The 22,591-nt window shown below is 42.0% G+C and overlaps 1 protein-coding gene across 5 annotated transcripts in view; it reads right to left on the bottom strand.

The window, feature by feature from the left end:
• The window catches only part of ACVRL1 (activin A receptor like type 1), a 48,711-nt gene extending 45,150 nt beyond the window's left edge, over positions 1 to 3,561 (bottom strand). For 2 of the 5 annotated variants that reach the window (XM_058168727.1, XM_058168728.1), the window contains exon 1: positions 3,014 to 3,551. The gene's annotated coding sequence lies outside the window, so the exon portion shown is untranslated. Of the gene's footprint in view, positions 1 to 3,013 lie in introns of all 5 variants that reach the window. The other 3 variants (XM_058168725.1, XM_058168724.1, XM_058168729.1) reach the window with 2 other exon arrangements.
• Between the last annotated feature and the right edge of the window lie 19,030 nt (positions 3,562 to 22,591).

The following is a 22,591-nucleotide window of genomic DNA, read 5'->3' as shown; positions in this document are numbered from 1 at the left end:
AACTGGCTGCTGAAGGATCACTAAAAGAAGAGAGCAAAACCAGAGGGGGTATTCAGCCAGTTTGGACCAGTTCAGGTGAACTGGTGGCGGAAATTTTGAGTAGTTTGGAGAACTGGCAAATTGCACCACTGGCTGGCCCTGCCCTATGTATCTTGCCTTTACAGTGTGGCCCAGCTAATCTCCGTGCCCCGCCTCCACACCTCACCTCACCCACTCTGCTCACCAAAGGTAAGCATGCCGCCTGCTCGCCCATTGCCTTGGGTTGGGGCCTGGGGACACGCCATTCCCCGGCTCCGGCCTTGCCCTGGAGCCTCTGCCCACTCGCAGTTCGCCTCGGCCAGGGAACGCACCACTCCCTGGCTCTGCCCTTGCCCTGGGCCTCTGCCTGCATGGCTCTGGCCTTAAACTATGGCCCCCTGGGCTGAAGCAGTTTATTTGGCCTGCAGCCTGCTGTGCTAGGCTGAAGGGCTACAGGGGGGTGCGTGGCTGCAGGAGGGCCAAAGCAATTTGGGAATGGACCGGATGGTTCTTTTTACCTGCAAAAAGTCCCATCCGGAAAGCACTGCAGTGGAGACCTTGCAGCCGCTTCTTCCGTCCCTTGCTGAGCCTCGGTCACTCGTGGAGATGCTCCATGTGCTCTCCAGGTCGGCAGCTGCTTCTCTCCTCTGCTGCTCTTGCTGGGAGAGCATCTTGTGCAATTTAGCAGCTATGAGCCACCACTTTCCTCTAAGTCCCATCCAGAAAGCGCTGCTGCTGAGAGAAACAGCATTCAACTATGCTGCAACGCTGTCTGGATGGGACTTAGAGGAAAGTGGCGGCTCACAGCTGCTAAATTGCACAAGATGCTCTCCCAGAAGTGTAGAGAGAAGCAGCCACTGTCCCGGAGAGCAGAGGTGGAGGGGAGCAGGCCCCGAAAGGCTGCTCGGTAGAGCCTTGCCATGTGGCAGAAGCCATGTGCACGCACATGCGTGGAAGCCCTGCATGTGTGCAGACTCACATTTTTGGCGAACCAGTGGTGAAATGATTTAGAACCCACCACTGAGCAAAACATGATATAGAACACAGATACTTATATATTTGCATGTGTACATGAATAGGTGGATATTCATAATGACTGTAATTTAAATAGCATCATACTGTATTTCATTATTGAAGAAAAAACTGACTAGGCAATCTCTGTTTCAGCTCAACCTGCTATCTGTATCGTAAATATTTCCACATTAGACATTAATTATACCTCTGATCTAGAAATGCGGTCTTTTTGTGAGTGGCATCAAATTATTTTAATTGCTTTGTTTTATTCTGAAGAGGCAGCATCTGCAATATTCAACAATCTCAGAGCATATCTGAATTTAGCAATTTAGCGAGAAAGGGACTGATTTGGGGAGTGGTTAGGCAGGGGGGGGAGGCCTAACCTTTCTCCAGCCCAGAGAGAAAATTACTGCTTTCTCTCTGAAACCTCCCCTTCTCCACAAATGAGGTTTAACTATTTCTTTCTTGTGCTGATTCTCTATTTCTTTCTGGCCAACTGCCTTGACATCTTACAACTGTCTGATGCAGAGGTGGGTTTCAGCAGGTTCTGACCAGTTCTGGAGAACCGGTAGTGGAAATTTTGAGTAGTTCGGAGAACCGGTAGCAAAAATTCTGACTGGCCCCACCCCCATCTGTTCTCTGCCTCCCGAGTCCCAGCTGATCAGGAGGAAATGGGGATTTTGCAGTAACCTTCTCCTGGATTGGGGCGGGAATGGAGATTTTACAGTATTCTTTCCCTGGAGCGGGGTGGGAATGGGCATTTTGCAGTATCGTCCCCCTGCCATGCCCACCAAGCCACACCCACAGAAGGTAGTAAAAATTTTTGAAACCCACCACTGGTCTGATGGAATAAAAGCCAGAGTCTCCACAAAAAAGGAGGGAAGACAGTTCTGACTTGTGACTGCATTTTCCTGGTACAATGGGACAGAAATATTTTCCCTTCTCTTATGTCTGGCTGGTTTTGTTTTTTTTAAACTTCTCAATCTGGATTAAGTCCCAAGAAGTCTCCCATCTAAAAACTAAAATCAGAACCAGTCCCTTAGGAATAAATGCAAATCCCAACAGATACATAGATGGGGTGTGTTTGTGGGGGTGGGAGGGCATTGTTTGGTTTCTACAGTTGCCTGCTAAATTGGTATTAATTCATGTATGTTGCCCAGAGTCTCTTTAGATAGCGAGGTGAATGGCATATAAATTTAATAATGTTTTAAAAATCATATTTTGGGAACGGAATGGAAGAGCCTATTGCTGTTGGAGCTAGCTTACCATTGCAGAAACTGATACCATATTTCTTTGGAATTGGCCCTGCAAAAACTATCCTCTATATTTGGAATATTTAAGGAGACAGCTTGTAGTGATTGGGTTTTGCTTCTTAGTACTTCACGGTGCTGCTCTTTGAGGCTATTACAACCCAAGACGGATCCCTCCTAAATCCCTTAAAAAATAAATCAGCCATCGCCCAAGATGTGGTCTTTCTACAAATATCCTACAAGGCCATCATGCTCAGTTTTAACTGCTGATGACCTGACAGCCTTTCCCACAGATTTGGATGTCCTTCCTTTGGGGAATTCAAGTCCCCTTTGGAAGATGGACTTTGAATTTTAAACTAGAGTGGGAGTAGCTTCATGCTTTCTTTGGAGATTTGACATTACTGTTGTCTGGATTCAAGAAGGGGAACCATTCTTTGAGCTGAACTCAGCAAGAAAGAAATGGCCAGTCATTCAGAAAAAGGAGCAAAAGTAAACCAACTAATTTAGTTTGTGACTGATTATCTGACAACCTCCCTGGGAAACTCCAGCCTGCTAGGCTACCTCTCCTGTTCTGACACCACACACCCCACAACCCCGCAAAAGACCTGGAAGCTGAAAGAGTCAGTCTTAGGAGACGGGGACATTTTCCTTTCTTGCTTGGGAGCGTTTAAATTTTGAAAAGAAAAAATAACAAAGGCAAAAAAAAAATAGAAATACTGATTGCAACTTACCCGGAAGATTTTGAACTGGGAGGGGAGCAGAGCTGGACTACGTCCTGTATCCTGCTGCTTTCCTGCTTCTGGCAGGCTGTGATGAAGTCTTCCTCCGATGTGAGGTTTTCCTCCAGTATCAAAACCTGAAGTGCCTTTTGGAAAGGTGTGTTTAATTTCTCTGCCCTGGGCAAATCCCAGTTTTTCTCTGATTGCACCTAACCTGAGAGGGGGTCCCAGACCTCCTTTCGGATCATCCTCTCCGTTTCACATTTTTTCCCAACTGAAAAAGAAGATTTCCCCCTGATTCAGCCCAAAGCTCAGCCTGGCTAAAGTTTGTCTCAGGGAGGTAGTGTGTTGAAAAGCAGGCACAAGAGGGAGGGTGTGTCTTATGGGGGGGGGGGAATAGAAGATGAGATCTTATTTCCAGCCCCTCTCTTAGCCTCTCGCCCGAAAGCAGCAGTTTGGCAAGATCTGGATGTGGGAGAAGTTAAAAATGTTTCTTATTACTGCCTCTTCCTGCTTGGCTTTTCTCCACCACTCCCAGCTAATAAAGCATTTCCTATTGTGGAGCAGAGATCTATGCACATACTCTCTCTCTGCCTCTCTCTCTCTGCCTCTCTCTCCCTCTCTCTCTCACACACACACATTTTTCCTACAAAACCCAAGCACCCCCCTAAACAATCGTTTTCCATGATCTCCCATACATCCCCACTTGCTTCACCTTTCCTCCCCGCTCTTCCTTGCTATGGACTTCATTTTCAGAGGTTGCCAGATCCATCAGTGCCTCGATGCCTCCTTTAGCAGATCATGCTTCTCTTGGCTGTGATGTGTTGATAAAGCCATAGTTGACTGGAATTTCAGACGGATGGATTCACATGGTTGGCCTAAGGCCCTAAGCGGTAAAATTGTATTCCGTTGGGAGCAGCAATGGCTCCACATTGTGTATCCAACTCCGCAGCCAGGGGACATCTGGAGAACAGCTGGCTTCTCAACCTGCTTAGCATGGCCACGGCATCAGTGTTTGCTGCTTGCATTTTCCATCAGTCACTTTAGCTCCACATTTTGGCCAATACCTGATCCTGGCCCAGTTTGAAATCCAAAGCAGGCTGCCCTTTTTGACTGGTTGTATCTGGTATCTCTAGTTTCACTCCTCAGAATTGGTCCTGACTAGGGACAGCAATAACGAAAGGAGTTTCAGGCAAGACTCTGAATTGTTCTTTCTTTAGTAAGAGTTTGTCACAGAAGATGCCAGTCACCTGGAGAGGTTAAGAGAGTGACTTTTATAAAACTCTGACTAAAATTAGCAGCATGGTATGTGAGTGTATGTCAGTCCTCTGCCCCTTTTGAGTGTGCATCTTCATCCGGTTGTGGCCCCATTAACAAAAATAACATAACAGAGTTGGAAGCGATCTTGGAAGTCTTTCTAGTCCAGCCCCCTGCTCAAGCAGGAAACTCTATATCATTTCAAACAAATGGTTGCCCAATCTTTTCTTAAAAACGTCCAGTGTTGGAGCACCCACAACTTCTGGAGGCAAGTCGTTCCACTGATCAATTATTCTGTCAGGAAATTGCTCCTTAGTTCTAAGTTGTTTCTCTTCTTGATTAGTTTCCATCCATTGCTTCTTGTCCTGCCTTCAGGTGCTTTGGAGAATAGCTTGACTCCCTCTTCTTTGTGGCAGCTCCTGAGATATTGGAACACTTGTATCATGTCAACCCTTGCCCCAGTCCTTCTTTTTATTAAGCTAGACCTACCCAATTCCAGCAACCGTTCTTTATATATTTTAGCCTCCAGTCCCCTAATCATCTTTGTTGCTCCTCTCTGCACTCTTTTGAGTCTCCACATCTTTTTTATATGGTGGTGATGAAAACTGAATGCACTATTCCAATTGTGGTCCAGTTGTGGCATTATAAAGTGGCATTTATTTAAAGAGCCCTGGTGGTGCAGTAGTTAGAGTGCAGTACTGCAGGCTACTTCTGCTGATCACCGGCTGCCAGCAGTTTGGCAGATCGAATCTCACCAGGCTCAAGGTTGACTCAGCCTTCCATCCTTCCAAGGTCGGTAAAAATGGGGACCCAGATTGTTGGGGGCAATAGGCTGATTCTGTAAAACCGCTTGGAGAGGGCTGTAAAAGCACAGTGAAGCGGTATATAAGTCTAAGTGCTATTGCTATAAGTGCTATAAGCCCTCCTGCCACCCAAACATCCCACTGGTTAAAATTACATGCCAATTTTTCAGGGCATAATGTTTATTGATTACACATAAATGTGCATTGGATTGGACTTTCCAATCATTAACTTGGTTTGTTAAAAGGTTTCAACATTTAACTTTTCAGAAGCTATTTAAACTTCTGATTTTGAGCAGAATTCTGTTAACCTTAATATAGTTATAGCATCAGCTTTACAGATTTACACTTAAGGTTTCATCAACCCAGTCAATTAAAGAGAGTAAACATGGGACTATGTAATAGCCCCTTGCTAACTGTTGTTTCTTAATGCTTTTATTATACCACAGTAACTTTGTGAAAGGGATGGCTAAGACGCTGAGCTTGTCAATCGAAAGGTTGACCGTTCAGTGGTTCGAATCCCTGGTGCCGCATAACGGGGTTAGCTCTCGTCACTTGTCCCAGCTTCTGCCAACCTAGCAGTTCGAAAGCATGTAAAAAATACAAGTACAAAAATAGGGACCACCCTTGGTGGAAAGGTAACAGCATTCTGTGCACCTTTGCTGTTTAGTCATGCCGGCCACATGACCATGGAGACGTCTTCGGACAGTGCTGGCTCTTCGGCTTTGAAACGGAGATGAGCACCGCCCCCTAGAGCCGGAAACAACTAGCACATATGTGCGAGGGGAACCTTTACCTTAACCTTAATTTTGTGAATTTGTAGAATAAAGCTTATGACCAAGGGATACTCAGTATGAACTCAGACAATGGTGGTCAAGTAAAATAAAAAAGCAAGGTTTAGAAACTTCGTGAGTAAACCCAGCCAATGCTCAAGCAGCCTTGAGGATAAACATATTGTAGAAATTAATTGCTATTTGTTTTGTAAGAGATGCTTCCATTTCTCTACCCTGTTTCCCCTAAAATAAGACATCCCCTGATAATAAGGCCTTCCCAAAAATATTTAAATGCATGTGCAGCCATTTCCTCTGGTTAGGGTTAGGGAGACAGAACTGGAAATCAGGTAAGACGGCAAGAGGAGCCCTGTCTTGCTCCACATGTCCCAAAATAATAAGACATTCCCAGAAATAAAGCCAAGCCATTTTGGGGTTCAAAAAAATATAAGACAGGGTCTTATTTTTGGGGAAACACGGCAATAATAATAGAGAGTAGACAGTATGTTCTGAGAGGGTTGGAAACCAAATGGAAGAAATAGCATTATGCTTATTTCATATGGGTGTATTGAGCAACTTGCCTTGTTTCCAATATTTATTAAAGCAATTCTGAAGGTTAAGTAAATGTCTCTTGTAACCATTATGCTCTATTTGTGTCATTTCTCAGAAGTGAAATTGGAGAGCAGCTACAAAACTGAAAGAAATCCTTCACTGCAAGGAGGTGGCTAATGCCACAGCCGCTCTTACCAAGAGTTGTAATAAAGCTGTCAAAGAGAAACACCAGTGACCGGCAATCAAGAAATCTTCTGCTATTTCAGCTTTTTAAAGAAGGCTAATTTACAGATAGTCCTTGACTTACAACAGTTCATTCGATGACTGTTCAAAGTTACACCACCAATGAAAAAAATGACTTAGGATCACTTTTCACATTTATGACCGTTGCAGCATCCCCATGGTCACATGATCAAAATGCAAACACTTGGAAACTGACTTATATTTATGAGGGTTGCAGTGTCCTGGGGTCATGCCAGCTTCTGATCAGCAAAGTCAATGGGGAAACCAGATTCGCTTAACAACCGTGTCACTAACTTAACAGCTGCAGTGATTCACTTAACAAGTGTGGCAAGAAAGGTTGTAAAATGGGGCAAAACTCACTTAACAAATGTTGCACTTAGCAACAGAGATTTTGGGCTCAATTTTGGTCGTAAACTGAGGACTACTTGTAATTTGTACTCTATATTAGGGCAACTGAAGATAAATTCTATCATCCCGTAACATTAGAAGATATCTGTGGCTTTGTAATCTTGTGCAAAATTAATCTGTGCTTAATCCAACATTAATCCATACTGGTTTAACTTTCTATCGACTTTCTGTCACTTGAAAATAAACCCATCTGTGTATAACTTCTGTGGAAATGCAGATACGTTAGAAATTTTAAATACGTTAGAAACCCGGTAGTTTTAATTTACCAGTTTTAGCTCTGTGAACGTCAGGCTTGATAATTAGGTACTTACTACAAAATATATGGGTAACTGAAGCTGTACAACAACCCCCCTGCTTTTTGGTGTGTAGAAAATATGGATGGTGGTTTTAATTTCTGGGTATTATGTAACTATTTTTGCAGAACTTGTTAGACTGAGTGGATCCTTATCCAAACCAATGTATCTCCTTTCCAAATAAACTTCATAATCTCTATAGTAAAAACGAAAAAAAGATTTTTTCCCATTCAATTGCATTCCTATCAGATGTAAATTCTGTCATGTTTTCCTATCAATTTAATGAGTAATGTCTGAATTTCTTTCTTAAAGGGTGCATTTGTGTGAAACTAATATCTTAGTTCCCAAAGTTCTTCAGCTCATGATGATTTTAGTATAATCAGAATCCCACATAAAGGTAAAACTAAAAGTGCAAGACAAAAATGTGGCAAGAGACCCATTCTCCTTCCTGTCTCCCCTTAACTTCCTCTTCCTGTTGGAAAAAACTGAATCTAAACTCAGCAATTTCCTTTGGAAAGGATACAAATCTACCTATTATACAGGAACCCTGCCAAAAATTTTCTGCATATTTTGAATCAAACTATCCAGTTCTTAGTTATTTCCTCAAACCTACTTTGCTAATATTCAGTCCAGATCGTTTCCTCACACATCCAAAACTCAAATAAGGTTAAAGCAAAAAAATAAAAAATAAAAATCATCCTGACACATTTATTATGATACAAGTTCCACCATCTACTATATATATAGTCAACGAAAGCTATGAATTTGTCAGCTTTTCAAAAGTTTTTATTTTAAAAAAGTAGATAAAAGGTAAACATGAAAATAGATAAAGAAAAGTTACAGGAAGAAAAAAAGAAAAAGATAACCAAAGAAGTGACTTCTGATATTTTTTGCAGCAGTTACAGATAAAGTATTATCCCTCCTTGCTCATTCAAATTATGTTACAGAGATCCCTTTTGTCTCAGATTTAACTCTTTTTTTTCAATCAACAAATCTACAAATCACCATTTCCCTTTTTTCCATATTCAGCAAAAATCCATTCAAAGTTTCAGTCTTTTAACAGGTCAATTTTGCTGTTTTTTGTTTGTCATTCTGTCATCTTCACATTCCAATCCTCCACTGTGAGTTTTTCAATATTTCTCCATCATTGTTCATATACTAACCTTCCTGTAATTACCATATTAAAAAATCAGTCTTCTGTAAATCTCTAAATGATTATCCATAAGTCCCAGTAAAAAAAGGTTTCATCTTGATATTTATGTTTAAAATTCTTTATATCAACCTAAGCATTTGTATCAATTTTTTTTTGCTTTTTTTAAAGTCCATCAAAGACTTAATAAAGTTGTAATAAATCGTAATAAACTGGCAGTAAAAGTTGGCAAAGCCCAGAAAGCTCTGTAATTGCTTTCGGGTCTTGGGCACCTGCCAATCTATCACTGCTTTCACCTTTGAAGGATCCATCTCCACTCCCCTTTGCGATATACGAAAGCCGAGATAATCAAGTCTTGTCAGGTGTAACTCAGACTTAGAGAGTTTCACATAGAAGTGAGCGATTGTTCAGAACTTGGCGTACCAGAGTGATGTGTTCCTCTGTTTTTGTATAAATGAGTTTATCATCGAGATACACTAGCACCCAGTTATATAGGTGTTCATGCAGCACCACATGGAAGAGCTGCATGAACAGCAGGAGTGCCTTGCAAACCGAAGGGCATCACTCTAAACTGGTAGCTCCCTAGGGGACAATTGAAGATGGTTTTCCATTTGTCCCCAGCCTTCACCCGCACCTGGTAATATGTTTCCCAGAGATCCAATTTAGTGAACACCCTTCCTTCAGCCAAGTGGGCCAACATGTCCTCCATTAACAGCAGTGGGTACAGGTGTTCTACACACACTGCGTTAATCCCACAAAAATCCACACACACAAACGGAGCCCACTATCTTTTCTCTCTCAAAACAGGACGGGCACCACTACCCGGGATTGTGTAGGCTGGATAAACTCGCATTTCAGGTTTTTATTGATGTATGCCCTCATTTCCTTAAGCTCTACTGGGGTCATTGAATACATCCTGGGTTTTGGTAGGGCAGCACCAGGAAGGATTTCAATCCCACAATCAGTGGAGCAATGGGGAGGTAAGATATTGCATTCCTTCTCACTAAATACATCTTTTAGATCAGTGTACACCTCCAGGTAACCTGTTTCCTCAGATTTCTCTGCCTCTGCTATAGCCTGTACCTGTTTGGCAGTTGGGCTCCATTCTTCATGTCTTGGAGGAGTGGGACCCATACCTATCCTTAGGTGGTGACAAGCACCTCCACACCAGATAGTTGGACCCCATTTATCCAACCAGGCCAAACCCAAGACTATGTCCTCAGTTGTCTTCAGGACAACCACAAACCATAGTTTTTCCCTGTGGGCACCCATTTCCATGGTCACCATTTCAGTGACATGGGTGACCAGTTGACCTCCAAGCAATGACTTGTCCATTTGTTCGAATTTTATCAGCTGGGACAGCCTCCTGAGGCCCACTCCCAAACCGGTAGCAACCTCTAATCTCATCAAACAACAGGTGCATCCTGTGTCCACTAAGGCCTTACACTCCCTTCTCCTCCCACCTCTACTACTATCGGAATAATAAATGGCTTAATGGGCATTCTTACCATGGGGTCCTGCTCCTCTTTGTCCTCACTGTTGCTTGGGGGAGGGGCCTCAACTGGGCTAGCCATCATCTCACTTGGCATTGTGGGAATTGCCTGTTAAGCCCCCCTCAGTTTATCTGGAGTAGCCTTGGTGCTCTTCTGAGCTGTCCCTTGCCGAGGAGTAGGGGTCCCAATTTCTCTTTTCTGGCTGATCTCTGGGCATTCAGCCACTCTATGACCCAGCTTTCTGCACTTGAAGCACGTTAGAAGCAGTCTAGTGGGTCCAGGGGTGGTTGGTTTGATGATCTGATGGGGTTTCACGGTGTTGAGTTGTTCTCTTGTCATGAACTCAGTAGGATGACAAGGTGCTTTTTGATCCCAAATGGGTCCCTTCACCTGGTCCTCCCTGAATTCATGACCTAATTCCATTGAGGCCTGAAACCAGGCCATGAGATGATGGGGCAGACCTTGGCATAAACAGGCCTGTCATAGGGTTCAATCCATCCTGGCCTTGAACTGATATACTAACAGGCGTTCTAGCCAGCCCCTCACCTTGCCTGCCAGATGCTTGAAATCATGGATGTACTCTTGGACTGGGCATCCCCTCTGTTGCATAGCCAACAACTTCCCCCTTCACTTGCTGAGACCGTGTTGTATCCTCAAAACATTCTTGGAGCGCACCCAAAAAGAGACCCAGGTCCCCCAATTCTTTGGCATGGTCCCCGTACAAATCGGCCATCCAGTGTGCTGCCTCATCTTCCATGACTGTCGTTATGGCTGTATCAGTCCATACGGTTCAGGATTTAGCTGATGAAGAGGGCTACCTTCTCACCACTCCCATTGAACTCACCGGAGGCGGGTCCCAACATCCAACCGTTAGTGGGTCTTGGCTGACTCTCACTCCTACTTGTGGCATTGGGCCTTGGTCACCATAACCTCGAGGCTACACCATGTTCTTTCTTTGAGCGTTTGGTACTTGAGCCATCGGGAATGTCCCTGATGGAGGCCTTTGTACCTGTGTTCCCAGGGTGCCTTGAATGCCAATCTTGCGGACCTTACTGGGATCCTGTAAATGTCCAGACCTAGGGGTTCTGTCTCAGGGAATGATGAACCGGCCTTGAACCCTGCCATCCCCTGCTCTGCCCTGGGCTCTGGGCCCCGGAACCCCACAGCCCCAAAGATTTCTTGTAATACATCCATCGTTTGGCTGCTCATGGCCGTTGAATAACTCCATTAATCCTCAAAAATTCTCTGCTTCCTCCACTGGGAAATATGGGCCCCGGAAGGGGTAATCACCGGGCCAGCACCCTGCATGGTCCTACAATCCATGGCCCCTGAGAGGCCCAGCCACCAACCTTCTGTTCCATCCTGGCCAGCATCCAAGGCTTCATGGCTCTTTTGAATACCTGGCCCTATTGCCATACGTTCCTTAGGCCTAACCACCATAGGAATGCCCTCTGCTGGTTCTACAGCCTCTAGCACAGTCCCTTCTGTTGTTGCCACAGACTCATCCAAGTCCGCAGCCTCCAGCCCTGGTACTGTACCTTCAGCCATGGTAGTTATTGAGAGCTCCAACAAACTGTCAGGTTCCGAAAAAACAGACTCCAAAATCTGATGCTGGTTAGAAGGTCCTTTATTCTTCTCGGTACAGACTGACATCCATTAGCAAAGAAAGGAAATGTTGGAGCTATCACTTCCTGCTCCCCACCACCTTATAAAGTCTTGTGCATGATTATCCCCTTAAAGCAGTCCCATCACCCACGCACGCTCCTAAAGCACCGGATACCTGCCCACATCCTGGCCACACTCCCATTCTTCCTCCCGTGCATCCGGGGCTTGGCAGCAAGCCATAATCACCCCTAATCAAATCCCTCTCAAGTCCTCTTAGGTTGCCTTCATTCTCTCCAGCCATGCCTGCACTTTGGATTTTGAAAAGGCTGCCTGGTGACATCATCTGGCGGCACCACCATAGCGCTTCTCAGCTGTTCTAGTTAGGTTTTTATCTAAATTAAATAGTTATTTTAATTATGCAGGAAACCCTTGAAAACTAAATCCCTTTGTAGTCAGTTGTTCTCTTGACCTCATCTTCTCAGCTGGCCAGGAGTGTCGGCAGGTTGGGAGAGATGCGCGAGACAGAGATGAGCTGTCACAGCATCTAGCGGCATTCCGGGGCCAGCAGGAGTAAGTAAGGGAGTACCAAACAGTAGCAGCAGAGGTTGTTGGTTGGTGGGGGAAAGAAACGGGGCAGCAGATGCGAGCGACTGTTCCGCCCTCCGTAATGGCGGCCCTGAAGCAGCAGCTGGGCTGGGGCTGGCAGTGTCCTTTTGTGTTTTTCACATTTCCACCATTGCCTAAAAGTAGCTTTATATATCTTAGATAATTTCTCTGATGTAATATATACCAACGGTACATCATTTTATAAAAAATCTCTCTTAAATTATAACACAATATAACTTTCAGTCCTTTTACCTACATCTTCTCCTACTGATCCATCTGTATGTTATAAGCAAAATTCTTAATCTATTTCATCATGTAACTTTAACTTGTTCTTCTTCCATTTCAATTCTCAACAAAAGTTCACATATTTTTGCAATCACATGTTCATTAGTACATAGTTCAATTTTAAATTCCATCTTTCTGTTGTTCAATTCTAGTTAGATTTTTATCTAAATTAAATAGTTCTTTTAATTATGCAGGAAACACTTGAAAACTAAATCCCTTTGTAGTCAGTTGTTCTCTTGACCTCATCTTAAAGCTCTCCATGTTCCTGCCCCACAAATCTTGGTATGTTAACCATTTATCTTTGCCTGTGTTTTCTTCTTCTTCTTCTTCTATAAAATGCTTCTTCCGCTAAGACCAATAACGGTATTTTAGGACACAGCATGGGCTTGTATTCATTCCATATTCTTAATATGGCACTGCTTGTTAATGATTTTTAAAATCTCTATTAAAGCACTTATGCTTTATCCTACCATAAAAAGCCACCTGAACCAAACCTCCAGTTACGTTCTTCTAATTCTAACATTCTTTTGTTCCTCAGTGACTCTCATTCTTTCATCCAGGTTTGTCAGCTATTTTTTTTTTTATTTTGCTGTAACAGGCAAGTATGGGTGACCTTTGAAATTATTACAAGGCTGGAATCTTTACATGCTCTGGTCAGCTAAGTTTTAGGTGAAGCTTATTCTTCACCTTCTCAGCTAAATAATCATCCATCCTCAGTCTGCAAGAGATTGTTTAACCTTCTCCACTTAAATTATATCTGTGTTCATCTGTACCAGGGGTCTGCAAACTTGGCTCTTTTAAGACTTGTGGACTTTAGCTCCCAGAGTTACTCAGCCAGCTTTGCTGATCTATACTATACCTAATCGTGATGTTGCCAGAAGCATGAAGTGAACAATGTGACATCACAATCCAAGCGCTGGCCTTTCATATTTCTCTCAACAATGTTAGATTGGGTAGTGGAAGAGACCAGAGACCTGGTCCGGTTAGCTGGCCCGGATGGTTCTGATCAGTGGTTCACTTTTGTCGCCAATGTTAGATTGGGTAGTGGAGGAGACCAGAGTCCAGAGACTAGATAGTGACAACAGCTCTTTTATTTAGCGTGAGACTTCAGCAAAAACACAGGCAGGATGGTCTCCTTATATACACACCTGGATCAGTGTCAACCAATAGGATTTGAATGTTTTCCCACTGGAATTTCCCACCAATGGGAACATACACAACATAAAACATCACATGCAACTACATAAGAAGTGAATTTTGCATCACAACCTCCTGGTTCACAGTTCAGCAGTTGTCTTTGCTTGCCCATTCCTGCTACGGGGGAACTTATGATTTAAATCTGATTGGCTGGGGGTGTGTCCTGTTTGGGTGGGGGCTTGGTTGTGCTCAGTTTAGTCTGTGTTGCAGGGGGATTTGAGCTGGTGAGCTGCATTGCTGTTGTTTGGCTTCGTGGTCATGCTACATCTTCATAGTGGGTGTCAGTCTGCTGCATGTATGGATTGGAACGGTTTGAAATGGCTAATGTTGCAGCTGCGATCTGGCTTCTGGTCCTTGGTTGTGCTTCATGATCAGTGTGGGTTTGGGTCTGCTTTCTGGGTGGATGTGCGGTGGTGACATCCTGTGTGGACCTCGTGAGTGTGGGTCTGGTGTCATTTCTTGTGTTAGGGACTCGTTTGTCAATAAGGGCGGGTTTCCAAATGGCTGGTAGGCGGGAGGTATCATCTCGTTTGTTCATGCTGTGTGGGTGTTTTTCTATCTCAATGGCTTCTCTGATTATTCTGTTGTTAAAGTGTTCAGTTTTGGCGATAGTTCTGGTCTTTTTAAAGTCAATATCATGTCCTGTGACTTTAAGGTATTGGACCAGGGAAGAAGTTGGTTCCTCTTTTTTGACAGAGTTCTTGTGTTCTTCAATGCGTGCACTTATTCTTCTGTTCTTCTCTTGGTTTGTCCTTTGTCCTATGTATGTGGTGGGGCAGGCGGTGCATTTGTCCTATGTATGTGGTGGGGCAGGCGGTGCATGGAATCCCACCACATACATCGGACAAGCCAACAGAAGAATAAGTGCACGCATTGAAGAACACAAGAACTCTGTCAAAAAAGAGGAACCAACTTCTTCCCTGGTCCAACACCTTAAAGTCACAGGACATGATATTGACTTTAAAAAGACATTTGGGGATTCATGTAACAGCATGTCTGAGACTAATACTTGAAGATGAGCCAGGATGAATAGCAGTTACCTGCATATGTATATTTTTTTCTCTCCCTATACTAGCATTCTGATGAAAGCTGGCCATTAGAATTAATCCTTACTCTAAGAATACAATTACTCTGGTATAATGGTCAATGTGATTTACAAACATCCCATGTGTATCACACTTAACATTCAGTGAAGTATATCTTTTATATCACTGGTATTTCTGAATTTCGGAAATCGCATGTTTTAAAGTCCCCTTCAGAAGTTTAAAGATAGCACTTTAAGTTTAGTAATCATTTTGCAACAGCTATTTATAAACTTTATTAGAATGGGGAAGAAAACAGCTGAAATGCAGTTCTTCCTCTGAAGTTTCCTGTGGGGAAAAAAAGGCAGCGCTAGAGTTTTCTAAAACATTGTGAAATTACTTTAGCATATACTGATAAGCTTTTATTTCTTTTTTTCCAGATCTTTGGGCCATTGCCTGTTATCTGAGTTTATCGCTTTAAGAGCTGTTCCTTATCTTAGCCTGAGGGTTGATTTCAGATCCTTGGATGGGAAAGCAAGGAGTTGGAGTCTCCTGAACTGGAAATAAACACTTTTGATCTGATAGCAGCAGGTCTGTTGCTAGGCAGGCAGGAAAAGGAAGTCTCCTCCTTGCAGGAAATGGGTCTTGGAATACCTTTTTCTAATCATGCCAGCCATCTTTTTCCTTTTTTTGGAAATCTCAGCTGCCCACCCATCCATGGCAGAGCAGGCAGCCCCAGATTATTTCTGAACCGATCTTTTATCGATGCTTCCCTTGAAATGGTAATGTATTTTTCAGCAGGAGCTCAGGACATTTTTCTTCAGAGAACGAAGTCTCTGGGCACGAGTTCTTTTTCATCAGCCGAATTCTTAACGCTCCAAAAACTACGTGACAGAGTTGGCACAGGGTTGTTTTATTTCCTGATACAGTGGCTTATCAGCCCCCTCCTCCCCAAACAGTACTTACAATGTGAAATGCTCCCTCCATCTGAAATTTCAGCAAGGGGAACGCTTGATCTGCTGAATTCCCACCTGCCAGGAGAGAGAAGTGGAGCCTTGACAGTAAGGCTAAAAAGAAATTTCAAGTCTAGATATCACATGGACTCTCTTTGGGCTATGAGGTGAAGCCTAAATTAGAAAGACTAATGCACTGTAACCTGCTAAATTACTGTTACAATAAATACTGTATATACCATGACTGATTTTCTGTCTCTCTCTTATGTGTAATCTCTCTCTCTCATCTGTGTGTGTGTGGTGTGTGTGTGTGTGTGTGTGTAGCAGATAGATAGTGAAGTGGTTAGAACACCACCTTCAGTGTGGGAGACCAGGGTTCAAATCTCGGCTGGTACCTACTTTATCTGTAGGAGTCCTTGGGAAAAGACCTCCCCGCCCAATGCTTCATCTGCTTTCCTCAAATATGACATGAGAGTCATGCTGGCTCAGATGTCGCCTGGATTGACAAGGTCCATCAGATGTTGAAAAACCAGGACAATCTGATGATAAACAGGTTACTGGAACAAACCTTACATGGAGGAGATAAGAGACTCTGGAACTGATGGAATTTAGTAGCAGACCTAATGAGAGGGGATATATGAAGTTTATGAAGGAACTACGGGTAGACCAAAGTTCTGCATCAATGCTAACTGTAAGCAGCTAATTACCCAATGCTTCAACGTAGTGAAGAGGAAGCTGCTATCACAACTTGAGATAGACAAAACTATACATTTCAACCCAAGAACACTTGGAAGAACAACTGGATGTGCAGTCAATTCCTAAAGCTGGAACATCACCACCATTATTTCCATTACAGAGCACATCTGCTATGAGTCATAAGATCAGAGATAAACTAGCTACAATCAACCCTCAACACCAGTTACCAAGGCTCAGCAGAGATGTACCATCCGAATGCTAAAAGGTGCCAATAGAGCCTTCACAACAATCCCTAATCCCACAATAACTGAAACCAATGAACTGATATATGCTACAGCCACTGTCATCCTGGAGATGCTTGGCTACACAATCAACAAGAACAGCAGTACATATCCTTGCTGGAAAACGAGGTTAGAGGCTAAGATCAAGTCAACTTGGGGAAAGATTGGTCAACTGGTTGGAAGTACAGAACTCTAAGGTCACAATGTGTGAAATGTCCTATTCACTCTTTCATTCTAGTTATAATTGTGACAGAACCTCATACAATTAGATTCAAGACTTTCTCATTTAGCAGCCAAATGAAGCATCCGCATCAACTCCTACACATGGATTTTCGAGAAAAACAAATGTCAGTTCAATGTTGTGAAATATTATCAGAAATTTGACACAGGAGAGGAAGGGAGGATTTTTCTGAAACATTCTCACACAATATTACTTAGGTTTTGTAAACATGGTTTTATCCAATGTTAGGCTTGTAATCAATCTGCCGTGATCTGAATCTTTCCCACCTCGGGATAGGATTGTGAAAATTTTGGCATATCAGCAAATCAGCCAGGGTGAAGGATTTTAGGCAAAAGAAAAATACACAGAAAACAGATCTTGCTTTTGTTTCAGCATAGATTAAGAGAGACATCATGTTTTTAATGGATATATTCATGGAAAGTGAAACATCCCAGAAACTGTGACTTGGTCCAAAGAACTGAGCTTCTAGTTGTTAAAAAAAGTGTTTGTGGTTTGCTTAGAGTTTATCCACACTATTTCTTGCACGTAGGTACAAAAGATGTATTCCGAGGATATGTTTTCCCAGTGGTTCCTCTATGTCATAGGCAGCCCACTGATGAGGCAGACTGAAGTTGGTCTTATCTGGTCTAATGCTTTCCTGGATTTTTTTCCTGGAAAAAGTCCATCCCATGCAGATATTCCAGGTTGTATGAACCAAGAATCTTTGGAGCTTGGCAACATGCTGGGCTGAAGTTGACCACAGCAATACCATGCCATCTCATCTCATCTCATCTAATTACTGGGTTCTGGTTCCCCAAGTGTAATGGTACATGATGTGGGAATGACCTTGAGAGATGGGAGGAAGAAATGGTGCCTAGGAAACAATCAAATAAGAAGGGGTGTAGCCTGGAGGTGTATAATGGAAAGAGAAATAAACACAGAAAGGAACCTCCCCTATCGTATCAGTCTTTAAAAGAGACAACAGGAGATTTGTACTTTCAGGCTTCCAAGATTCTGTCAATGTAATGTTGCAATAATGTGGAATTAGCTCATCTAGTTGTGTTTCCTGTGTGGATTAGTTGGGAAGGCTGACACCATAGGCATTTGTGTTTCAGCTGTCATTAAGCCATCCCCTCCTCCTTATTTCTGTGGTATTGTCAGAAAATACTGACTTCATAGAAGTCTGAATGCAGATTTTCCATGAGACTAATAATCCTTAAAAAAAAACAATAGTAAAGAATGTATGCATAGGATCACCATGGCTTTTCCCTCTGCAAGTTTGCATAAAACAGAAAGGATTTAAGGATAAGGCAACTTTCTGCACGTGGACCAGAGGTGGTATTCAGCCAGTTCAGGTGAACCGGTAGTGGTGACCTGCTGATGGGCCCACTCCTGCCCACCTGCCCGGATGCAATCCCACCCTATATTGCTGTGGTTTTTCACGCTACATGCACATGCGGGCGGTGTGTGCATGCAAATTTCAGTGTTTTGTGATGCTGCTCGCATGTGCGGATTGTGCACACATGCTCAGATTTCTGGTGCTGAGCAAACTGGTTGTTATAGTATGTGAAGCCCACCTCTGATGTGACTTCTAAAACAAAGAGGTAAAGAGAAGAGGAGACAAGAGGAGAGGAGACAAGAGGAGAGGAGACAAGACGAGATGAAACGAGATGAGACGAGACGAGGAAAAGAGAATGAAGAAGGTGCAAAGAATGGGAGGAAATTCTACTCCATCTTTTCTCCTTCGTCACCCAGACATATATGAAAAAAAAACACGTATTCTTGCACCTAACCTTCTATTCATTTTAATAAAATCAAAAGTTCTTCAAGAAAACCCGAGATGATAAAGGAAAGTTGAAAAGGAGGGGGGAAAGGGCAAAGCAAAGGATCACAGGAAATGTTTCAATTGAGAATGAAAGCTGGTGGAAGAGAAAACTGGTCTCCAGACATGGAACTCTTTTTCCCAAGTCCAGGCTTGGGAAGAAGACAACCAGCTGCTGTCATGAAAGCAAACCACACTATTTTCTGTGACAGCACAAAAAATGTGCTGACCTTATTCCCGTGAGAAAGTAAAAGTTAGGCTGTGTGATGAACAGAGTTGTCAAAACTATATACTTCCCTTCTATTTTTAAGGGTGGGTAAAATATCAAGATCTGTAGATGAGGTCTTTAATAACTGAATGCAGTTCTAGGCCCTGGGCTGAGAATGCGGTAGCAAGCATACTACTTTTATTAAATTGGCCTTTTGTAGATGTGTTGGATTTTGACCATACTGACAGTCAGTATGGTCAAAAGCCATCCAAACCAAACGATAAGACCAAGATAATCTGGAAGGCACTAAACTGAACTAAACAGTATTTGATAATGCACTGCCAATTCCTTCTATAATCTTCATATAAGAATTGTGGATTTTCTTGTAAGCATCAAACTAATTAGGTTAAGGTTACAGAAAGCTTTAGGTAAAATATCCCTAAATTTGGACACAGCTGGGCAGGAGAAACCTTTACCTTTTTATCCACTTTTGAAATCTGTATATCAATTCTTAAAAATGATCTTTGTCTTTCTGAAAAATAAGTATATTCTTTAGAGGTACCATTCCTTTGTTTTCAAGTCTGCAAGTGTCTACCAAAACCAGAATGTACATAAACAATAATAAAATACCGAAAAACCAGAAGCATTGTGGCGAGACTGGCTGGTGGGCTCTGACGAGCACCGTGAAAATCCAGTCAAACTGCTGTTGGAGGGCTCTTCGGACTGGAACCGTCCTGTAGAAGAAGAGGCATCTCAGATGACCAAGAGGAACAAGCAAGTTCCTCGAAAGGTCAGAGGCAGCTCTTTGGACCAGCGGTGAGGGTGGTGGCCATTGTAAAATGACCGCTCTGAAGCTGGGGCAACTGGACTAAGTTTTGTGCAGGAGTGGTGTTTGAATGGAATGCTGGTACCGGGTGAGTGATTGGCCAACTCACAGGTAAAAGAAAATTTCAAATTGGAACATTAAAAGTGTCCCAGAGCTGAAATGAGTGGCTAATTGGCATTTAGGAAATTTTATGGAGGGGAAGAACAAAGAGAAGGCTAAAATTCTAAAGTCCAAGAAAGTTTTCATATCTATAATTGGATTTGGAAAAACTAAAAATAACAAAAGAAAAGAACCCAAGGAAAAGTATTTAAAACATTTTAAATACTGTGGATTTAAAACATTTTTGACAGATTTGACATTTAGCTGGTTTGAGAATATTGTGGATTTGAGAGAGACATCTGATGGCGGAAAGAGATACTGCAATATTTGCTGGAAGATAGAAGAGAAAGTACAGCTGTGACCTTGACTACTAAAAGATAATTTGGAAACTGAGAACTTTTAAGGAATATTTGTCTTTCTACATAGATTGGTTTTGATTCTCAATGGCTGTGGAAGATAAGAAACCTTTAACTTGGATTGGATAAATATTTAAATTAGACATTATTTGAAAACAAAAAAAGACTATATGGATTTTAAGTTTTAATTAAAAGTGACATAACTCAAAAGTTTTAACAATTTCTTAAATTGGCAATATGGAGTCTTGGATGTGTGAGGAATTAATTGAAATGTTTAAAAATATGCGTGAATCACTAAAGGATAATAAAAAGTCAGAAATCGTGTTTTTTTTAAATTTGCATTTATATCCCGCCCTTCTCCGAAGACTCAGGGCGGCTTACACTATGTCAAGCAATAGTCTTCATCCATTTGTATATTATATACAAAGTCAACTTATTGCCCCCAACAATCTGGGTCCTCATTTTACCTACCTTATAAAGGATGGAAGGGCCTGGTGGGACTTGAACCTGCAGTAATTGCAAGCAGCTGCTGTTAATAACAGACTGTTTTAGCAGTCTGAGCCACCAGAGGCCCTTGGAATACACAGATCAGGAAATAGGGGAGAAAGTGGTAAAAGAGACCATAAATGCGGAGCAAGAAAATAATATTGAAGGAAAAGGAATTGAATGCAAAAAGCAGTTAGCTGATTTCATTGGGATTTACAGTGACAAAAAAAGAGTGGATGCGGGGGGGAACATCCTCCAAAAAAGAATCAATCAAAGAGCAAAGAGTGAAAAAGTGAAAAGAGATTAGGAGAAAGCTTGGGGAGAACTATTTGAGTAATATATTTAAAAGTGAGAAAAAGGATCCGGAAGAAAAGATATAATAAATACAAAAAGAAAAAGAAGGAGTTAAGAGAATGGGATAAAAGAAGAAAATTATCAAGAAGTGGAATTTTGGAGGGACCAAGTGAAAATGGTTAAAGAAGGAAAGATTAGTGGAAAGGAGGAAGGGAAATAAGGACATATTTGTAGATTTAAAGGAACTGTATTAATATTATTAATTGTGGATGGTCAACTAAGTTAAAGGATTTTAATGTAGGATTTGAATATGATGATGTATACTAAAACAGAATAGCAGATGAAATGTGAAATGGCAATTTGATTTAATTTTGAAGACAATTTAAATTAAGAGATAAAGTTGAAATGTTAAAAAGTGGGACGGGGACTTTGAGAAATATATTTTGTAATGGAGAAATAAGATAATTAATTGATGTTATTGTAAGATATTAGGAATTAAGGGCAGATAGTGATACTTTTTATGTATTAAGAAGAAATTAAGATGATAAAGAAATATGGAAAAAGAATATTATGGCTGAAATTGGAAATATGTAAAATGGACAAAAAAAATGGCAGAAGCTGAAATAACAATATATGGTGAAAAATGATTAATTTGTGATAAAGAATTATATAAAAGATGAATATGGAAAAATGGGAATATAGATTCTATCTATCTTTCGTAGATTTTCACGGGTATAGGTATGTAGGTCTTGGCGTATTCAGATCTTTTCCTGTGTAAGGTTGAGAGTATCTTGGTGACGTTTTGACGAAGTCTCACTTGTCATCTTCAGGCTGGTGCTTACAGCTTCGTGCTTGTGCGAGCAAAGCATGGTCAGAGCTGCTGTCTCTATAAATACTGAAAAACCAGAAGCATTGTGGCGAGACTGGCTGGTGGGCTCTGACGAGCACCGTGAAAATCCAGTCAAACTGCTGTTGGAGGGCTCTTCGGACTGGAACCGTCCTGTAGAAGAAGAGGCATCTCAGATGACCAAGAGGAACAAGCAAGTTCCTCGAAAGGTCAGAGGCAGCTCTTTGGACCAGCGGTGAGGGTGGTGGCCATTGTAAAATGACCGCTCTGAAGCTGGGGCAACTGGACTAAGTTTTGTGCAGGAGTGGTGTTTGAATGGAATGCTGGTACCGGGTGAGTGATTGGCCAACTCACAGGTAAAAGAAAATTTCAAATTGGAACATTAAAAGTGTCCCAGAGCTGAAATGAGTGGCTAATTGGCATTTAGGAAATTTTATGGAGGGGAAGAACAAAGAGAAGGCTAAAATTCTAAAGTCCAAGAAAGTTTTCATATCTATAATTGGATTTGGAAAAACTAAAAATAACAAAAGAAAAGAACCCAAGGAAAAGTATTTAAAACATTTTAAATACTGTGGATTTAAAACATTTTAAATACTGTGGATTTAAAACATTTTAAATACTGTGGATTTAAAACATTTTAAATACTGTGGATTTAAAACATTTTAAATACTGTGGATTTAAAACATTTTTGACAGATTTGACATTTAGCTGGTTTGAGAATATTGTGGATTTGAGAGAGACATCTGATGGCGGAAAGAGATACTGCAATATTTGCTGGAAGATAGAAGAGAAAGTACAGCTGTGACCTTGACTACTAAAAG

The sequence above is a fragment of the Ahaetulla prasina genome, chromosome 2, assembly GCF_028640845.1.
Source record: "Ahaetulla prasina isolate Xishuangbanna chromosome 2, ASM2864084v1, whole genome shotgun sequence".
NCBI classification, from domain to species: Eukaryota; Metazoa; Chordata; class Lepidosauria; order Squamata; family Colubridae; genus Ahaetulla; species Ahaetulla prasina.
This window is presented reverse-complemented; position numbering and strand designations above follow the sequence as displayed.